Source organism: Dermacentor variabilis, chromosome 10 (assembly GCF_050947875.1).
Source record: "Dermacentor variabilis isolate Ectoservices chromosome 10, ASM5094787v1, whole genome shotgun sequence".
Lineage (NCBI taxonomy): Eukaryota > Metazoa > Arthropoda > Arachnida > Ixodida > Ixodidae > Dermacentor > Dermacentor variabilis.
Window position 1 is genome coordinate 64785151 of NC_134577.1, and position 8249 is coordinate 64793399.

General features: G+C 49.2%; 1 pseudogene; it reads right to left on the reverse strand.

Moving 5' to 3' along the window:
* On the reverse strand, positions 1–1791 carry LOC142560654 (3'-5' RNA nuclease TATDN2 pseudogene; annotated as a pseudogene).
* Between the last annotated feature and the right edge of the window lie 6458 nt (positions 1792–8249).

The window sequence follows — 8249 nt, forward strand, 5'->3', positions numbered from 1 at the left end:
AAACAGAACTCGTTTCGATTTAATGACCACGTCCTGAGAATAAACTCTTGTCAAGTGCGATAGAAACTGTGTTACAAAATCCGGTCGAGACCGCGAGTGTCTTTCCGGACAACGACCGGAGTAAGCAGTGGTCAAAGCTGCTGAGCACTTAAAGAACCACACACCGTGTTTTTGATTAATTACTTGATTAATTACTTCAATTCTTGACGCCACTTGGTCACCGTCCCTAAGCTATGCAGCACCTTCCCCACTGCACGTCTGCTGCCGTTCTCGGCTCTACCAGGCGCCAAACGCGTCACGGAACTGCCACAACACACACAGACACAGAACAACACCTGGTAAGGTCTGTAGCGGTCGACCTGGAACGGGGAACGACGAGATGACGGGCCAGGTCGCAGTCTCAGTTCTGCGGCGTCTTGTACTACGTCAGATGCGGTAAATGCGTCGCGTGTTCTCCCGTACCGCGGTGATCACTTCGTTGACAGAGATGTCGCGGATGGCCGACAGTTTAGTCGCGACGTGAATAACCATTCCCGGGTGCGAGCAGGTGAGCCTCTGCAATTCCCGCTTGGGCAGGAAGAACGGCGCGTCCGTCTCGAGCAGCAGACGGTCCAGCGGAATTCGTTGCGCGGCCTCAACCAGCGGCTCGACTCCCGGGAAACCGAGCAATGGCGTGATGCCCAGGCACAGCCGCGGAAAAGTGTCCAGCCAGCACTTTGCCTCCTCCCAGTCGCGCGTAAAGCAGTGCCGGTGCATCGGGTAGTCGGCTGGGACCATCTCCTTGAGAATACGGATCGTGTCAGCGGTCGCATCCCGGGAGTGAATCACCAGGGGAAGGCGTCGACGCCTGGCCACCGCGAGCTGCCTGCGAAACACCGTCTGCTGCGTCTTCTTCAGGTTGTCGCGGTCGTCTCCGGACAAGACGGTGTAGTCGAGCCCAATCTCGCCAAGGGCTACCACGCTGCTGTGGTCGAGGGCGCGTACAAGGTGCGTCTCCACCTCGTCGGTGTAATCGCGCGCCCTGCGAGGGTGGCACCCGAACGCGCCCCACACACTTTCGTCCGAGAGCACACGCTTCCAGTTGTCGCGCTGCTCGAACGTTTCTGGCTCGCTAAAGTTTGCCACGCACCCTTCGTAACAGTAGGGGAACGTGTCGCGGCGGGCGAGACGGAAGTGTGTGAACGACTTCGTGTGGCCCGTTTTGGTGAAGACGAAGTCCAGGTGGCAATGCGTATCGATCAGGCCCGCCTCCGAAGCCGTCGTGTACGGCCATTCCCTGATGCCTAAGGGTTGGACCGTGCGCTGCAAATCTGACCGAGCCATCCCAGACCTGGGACGAGAGAGAACGCGTCGGGTTTTAGCGAGCAAGCAGGCACTTGTTTGTAAGGAACGCCGACAAGATGGCGAGAAGCGAAGGCGTCGTCGAATCGCTTACCTTAGCAGTCGTCTTCGCCGCTAATAAGCACGTGAACGTCTGCTCTACAGCAAGAAAAATAAATGCAACTGCACTCGATACATCAGAAAGTAAAGAAAGTACACGAAAGCGCGAAACAAGCGAAATCAGCGACCGCTTGTTCCGCGTTCGGCTCGAGCTGCCTTGGCCATTAAAACCAAGTACAGCAGCTACAGCGTTTTTTGCTCCAGGCATACTCCAGGTTTGCCACATGAAGACCGGGCAGGCATGGGCAGGTGCAGGACATTTGAGTTTTCTACAATAACTACTAGACGGAACTCTGGCGCTGCAATCGTTAAAACCCAGACCACCTATGGTTCGTTCAGCCAACCCCAGAGTGTACTAAACAATTGTAAAGTGGTCCTTGAGGCGCTTTCCTACTGAGGTGCCGAGTGTGGAAAAATTGTGCGAGGGCGCTGCGAGCGAACTAAATTAGGGCGGAGACGCGCTTCGCTGCGGGCGCCATTATATTAACTTATATTAACTGTACGTTATATTAGGTTATATAAACTCTATAGTGGGCGCTGAGACCGACTGCGCAAACGCCCAGTTTTTCTCGCAGAACGTCTGTGCAGTAAATTTTTTATGGTTTTACTTGTCTTGGTGCGCACACGACTCCAATTGTGCCAATTGTAGTTTTAGCCAGGTGAACTGCTATTTTTAACATTGTTTTCTAAAAGTAACACGTAATTTTTGCCCCAGAAGCCCCCTATCTGCAACATGACGCTCCGTAATTATTGATATCGTGTCATTTTACGCGCGCTTCTTGTTGGTGGTACATTGCTCAGGGACAATGATCAAATAAAACAGTATTATAGTGAAATAAACATGGTTTATTAACTGCTTGGCGCTAAGAGATGCACTTCTACGTAAATATGAGGGTACACAGACATATATATCCACGACATATATGTAAGGTAAATTATGTGTAAGAGAATTAATATATTATCAAATATTCTAAATGCACTGATTGAAAAGCGAAAGCTCCCGACTAGAATAAGCATGTTTCTTTTAAAATCTGCGCCAGCCCCAGGTGAACCAATCAACTTTATGAGAGAAGGAATCAAGACAATTATTGGACGTTAATATGAACAGCAGCATTAGGGAAAAGATATTGCCTATGTACTCAGACTGAATCGGGGAGACCGGGAAGTCTTTACCAACGTAATCTCCGTGGCCTGTCTGGCGATCTCCTTCAACGTGCCAGCAGGTGAAATGAAGTAGATACACATAGTCTAATTGAATGGTATTTGCTACTCAGATCATATTCGGCTTCAGAATTCACTATTAAAAATGATCGAATAGCCGTTTCCATTCGAACGTAACGCGTTACAGCACTTCTGAAGTCTCGAAGGTGAGGGGCCGATGCAAGTGAGAACTGTTATTCCAAATGATTGTGCTGCTGGAGAGTCGTGGCTGCTGCGTAGAGGCGCACCAGTTCCTGAGAGAATTAGAGCACGGGAACTAATCGGTTCTGCTGATGAAGTTCGTAGCTGTCATTCAATATAAACCCCGTCTTGGGGAGCCTGTAAATCTGCTAACTTGATTCAGACAAGGGAAACATTTTACAGCGAAAGCTGTATATTCCGTAGCTTTTTCGGCGTCCGTCAACAGAAAAAATCAACATGTGGGCCGATCCTGGTGATAGTGCACAACGGGCCCCAAGCTAAATGGCACATGCCCCTGGGTTCGGGAAACTGTAAAGCGGCCTTGAACTATTCTTGCAACACGAGACCCAAAGAGGTCCCAGGCAAACGGGTAAGAACAGATGTTCTTGATTTAAAAAAAAAATGTTTCGTACAATTTTTTCAAAAAGGACTTGACAAATCTCAGGCGCCGACCACGCAAACTCTTCTTCCGACCACGCAAACTCTACTCTTCTTGTGGGCAGACAACCTTCCTGTCGGATTTCCAAGCATGGAGGACGGAAAATGATAGGAGGGAGCATACCGCCACGCGGTTGAAGCCAATCCGGTGGCCCAACACGTGATCGCCCGTCAAAGTTCGTAGTTGGTTTTAGTGTTCCCGCTCTGCAGGCAGAGCCACGGCAGGGTGTCCTAACAAGCGCGCACCGAATAAAAACTACTGGCATAGCTTAATTAAGTGAACCAAACGACTCAGCAAATTTCGATTCTTCCTCCGTGATCTCGACGCAAGAGGTCACGTGTAAGGCCACCACTGTGTCTTCACGGAGCGTTCGCTTGCCAAGGCTGGCTGCGTGACGCAATGCTCGCTCCTGTATTTTTTCTTCCTCCGTGTTTCCAACCGTCCTGCTCAGCCGCCATCTTGTTTGGACAGGAAAGTAGCCTGCATCGCTTTTGACTTCGATGTTGGCTTCGCGAAGCTGTCCACTTTGACACCTTCGTGACTATTGGAAGATGGCCGATGCAAACGGCTGTTGTTGACGTACTATAGTCGGATACAACCCCCCCCCCCCCCGACACCTTCATAACCGTCAGCTACTGTTCCTCCGCGAGACTGCCACTAGTTAGTACTTCAAGCTTTCCCTGTTACCTAAATAAGGCAGTAACCACAAAAATTAAATTATTAGCGTGTAACTTATACGTTTTCACTCGTATATTATAGTGGAACGGCGAAAGCCTAATTCATTACTGAAATGAAATAAAACGCGTGCTTTGCTGCAACTATTGTCAAGTTTCAGTTCAGTTGGCCGTCAAGTTTCATGAGTAAAACGGGGTCAGCAGTGAAATGAACTGCACCGCGAACTTTTGAAGAGTGAAATGCTCAGACTCCACACAGTTTATCCATGTCTGTTGCACACCTTATCGCTTCCATCGATGAAAAAAAAAACATTGGCTGCGGCTTAGCTTAGGCAACCCTAGATATGCAAAACGAAAGCATGGTTTAGCCTGGTTAAGCCTTGATTTCACTTGGTTAACCTTTGATGTACGAAGTTGTAATTATTATACTTATGCATACAGTCATCGTTAAGCCAGGGATGAAGGCTGTGCCTAGGCCGGCGGCTAGACATGGCTGTGATTAGGCTTGGGTAGACACGCATCGTTCGACAGTGCGACGCCTGTTGTGCCACAGGGAAAGCGCAAGCTCTAGACATGCAAAGAGACTCCGTTAACAAGATTTTTGATGGTCAGTTTATTGTTGATACACTGATTTACTTCCAGAGCGCTTCAGCCAGTTGTGTGTGAAGTGACTTTAGAGAGAATGGAAGACAAGTGCAGCGGCGTAACTGTCTCTCACAGGAGGACACCTCAACAGCACCGCACGTGGAAAGGGGTGTGGGGAGAAAAAGATGGAGAGAGGAAAGGAGAAGGCGGCAAAGAAAAAAAGAACATAAGAAGCGAATGCGGGGCTCAGAGCCGCGCTCTTAGTTGTGTCGGACTGCAAAAGTCAAGTAGTGCCGCAAGCGCACTCTCGACGATAGACGAGTGGGCTACAGGAACAAGCAGCGGGTTGGTCGTGTCACAAGGCAGTTCCAAACGCCGATACGATGAACACAAGACCGTGCGCTCCACACTGATAGCGGGACAGTGAAATAGGAGGTGCCCAAGCGTCTCCACATCGGCGCAGTTGCTGCACACGGGGCTGCCCTTTCCCTGCAGCCTGGTAGTCTGGCGGCCGTCACGTAGCAGCCGAACCGCAGGCGAAGGAGGAACGAGCGGTCCTCGCGAGAGAGTCCGGCACGGGGGAGGAGGCGAGGGGGCGTACCTGCCGCAACGCGTGGGTCCGAGTGCTGCGCGCGGAGGGTGCGCAGGATCGTCGTCTTGGCCACGTCGAAAGGGGTGACGGAGGTGGCGATGGGGAAGCGATCGGAGTGAGCGTCCTTAGCGAGGGCGTCGGCCGCTTCGTTGCCCGGTAATTCAGCCACGTTGTACGCTTATTCAGCCACGTTTATTCATCCGGTAATCCGATGTGCGCCGTTTATGCCTTTTCTAAACTGCCTCTTTTTTTTTACCGTTTACAGTGGAATTTTGGAATATCTTAGATGTACGTCTTATTGCAGCAATTGTCTTATGTAGAATTTGTGCACGAAGCTCCTAACCACTTTCATTGTTGACTTTATTCTTGTGAATTTTCCAACTCTGTAATGAAGTCATCGCGTTGTGCGCGAAGGAAATGCCTGACGATGTTGATTATTATTACGTTGTTCTATGTCCCAGTCATTGGGATAGCAGTGCAATAAAGAAAAATGAATGCGCGGCTGCTTTGTGAGCGCCCGTTGTGTTTGGGTTCAAAAGCACTTTACACAGACGGGAAGGCCGAGGACAATGTCATCCTAAATTTTTGCAGCAAAAATTAGGGAAAAGTTCACAGGCGCGCGTCTTAATTGTCGACCATACTCTTACTCTATTTTTTTTTCACTTCCCTGCCTTAATTATCTTCAGCAGCAAGCAGTTGCGTCATGGTACAAACACAATGCACTTCCTAGCATGTTTGACCAGCGCGCTAAGAGCTGCTACTACCGGCCCGTTTTGCGGCAATGGCAAACGGACTCTTACGCGTCCCCCCGATGTTGTTTTCCTCGCACGGCTCTCGCGTCTCCTGTAATCCGGCTTCTCCGTGTAGCTGAGCGCCGGCGGCAATCGGTGTGTTTGCAGCATATTACGAGATTGAGCCAGTGTTGCGCTGATAACGCGAAAGAGATTAGGCTCTTCCTTTTTAGCTTAGATCGGCGATGAGCTTATGAGCAGGACACCGGAATGAACGAACACGATCGTTCGAACGCGCCACCGTTCGCGTGACCGTACACGAGAACGATTAGGCGTTGGTGTCCAACATGGGAGCGAACATATTCGCTCGCTATCCGGTCGCGGCGAGTTGGAGTTCCTCGATTTGTTGCGCAGCCATCGGCATGTTCTATGGGTAGTAATTCGTCTAGCAGGCATTAGTGTATGAAAGGTGCAATAAATGCGCCTTTGATTCTTTGGACTGTGTTGCCGTTCCTGTGCCCCATGAGCACGTTTGAAGCCCCACAAACGCAAGGGTGCTCACTCTCCCCTTTTGTCTGATTGTGGGCAGGATCCTACATATTTCGTTGCGTATGTTCGAAAAAAGGTTTTGCGCTCACCGCTGCACTGTTCTAGTTCAAATTTTGCAGCAAGGTCGCATTTTGAAGTCTACGACGTTTAGTATAACACTTGACACTGCTAATTTCCTATATTTTTTAAACGTGGGAATTTCCCTGCATTTATGAGGATGTGAACTGCTGCCGCGACGGCGCAAGCATAAACTTGTGTCGCCGCCTGCAGGCAGCTGCAGAAAGCAGCGTTTCAGGGAGGGCAGTCACGTGTTCCAGGAGCGGGCAACAATTTTCGACTATGTTGGAGGTACTTAAGGACGTGAAATTAGCTTTACCTACTTTGCGACTAATTCTCGCTTCTTTTGGGCATGAGCAAAGCCGCCTCAGACATTTCCTCGCACGCGCCCTGCTTATTCCAAGCAAACTCATTCCATTCTCCAAAAGTCCGCCGTATTATGGCTTTGCCTTAACACGTCTGTATTTACGGCGGTGCACTCTTTACAGGGACATAGCGCAGGTTGATTTCCTACTATATGGGCGCTAATTAGGCCAATACCGTTACTTTATTATTTATCTGATTATTGCCAGCATGAACAGAAGGCCTTAGGCAGAAACGGGACGTACACGGTAAAAGGGAAAAATACATAACAGAAAAAAAAGAACTAGCTTAACAAGACGTGAGTAAAGCAAGGAAATCAGACACAATCAGCTCGCTTGGGGAGTTGGCCTGTGGTCAAGAGTGGGTCGAATGACCTGCACATCGGCACGCTGTTAGCACAGTAAATGTGACGAAGTGGGAAGAAAGGAGAATAAGAGCAAATATATATGTAACCAAAAGCACGAAAATACTGAGTATCAAACGTTAACAGGTTAAAAACGGCGGTTGAATTTGATACAAACACTCGAAAGTCGGCCATACCACGTATATTTAAAAACAAGAACAAAACGAATAAAAGCAGACATTCTTGCCTGCTCTGCGACGAATTCTCGCTTCTTGCCTCGTCGAGACCTACATTTTGATACCTCGTGCAACTCACTACGACCCTATGGAGCCTCAAATGGGATTTTTTTTTGGAAGTGGTTACAAGATATCCAGATACGCCGAATCCGGATTAAGTCAGTTAAGATATTTTCAAAACGCATTTCTAGCGCGTTGCGGTTTGACAAAGCATCCCAAGAAGTCACTGCTAGCATTATTACTGTCATACATTTGGCATTTCGTAAAGGGTTAATATGTACATAGACAAGCTAAAACTAATTAGTATCTTAGCAAGCAGGGCGGCACTATCAGTGAATAGGTGTAAAAGCTATAAAAGAACACGCCTCAAAGTGAGACGGGCTCTCTTTGCGAGCCTGTTGTCTTAAGTCACCAGGGTTTACCTGCCCTGCAAACAAGCTCATTGCTAAACTACATGCAAAAAAAGGCGAGTGGGTCCTTCTACTTGCCACTTATGGAGTGGAGGGCCCTCCGTCTAGTGCTTAGTTCATAGAAATAAATATACCCCTACATTTCGCCTTATTCGCCCGATCCCGGCATAATTACGATTTACTTGCGCTGTGGGTTGGGGACACGTTAAAGTGTGGCTGAGCATGGCTAGAACCGCAACTTGCCTTCAGCAATGAGCAAAACGAGAACAAGGTGAAAGCAGGAGCCAACGTTTCGACAAGTGGACTTGTCTTCTTCAAGACGACACGTGCTTTCCTCGCCACAGTATATATAGGTGGGGTTCTTCTAAAGGGGAGAGGGCGTAAGGAGTGTGGGTGCGGCAACGAACAAAGGTAGGTTAGCGGCGAGGT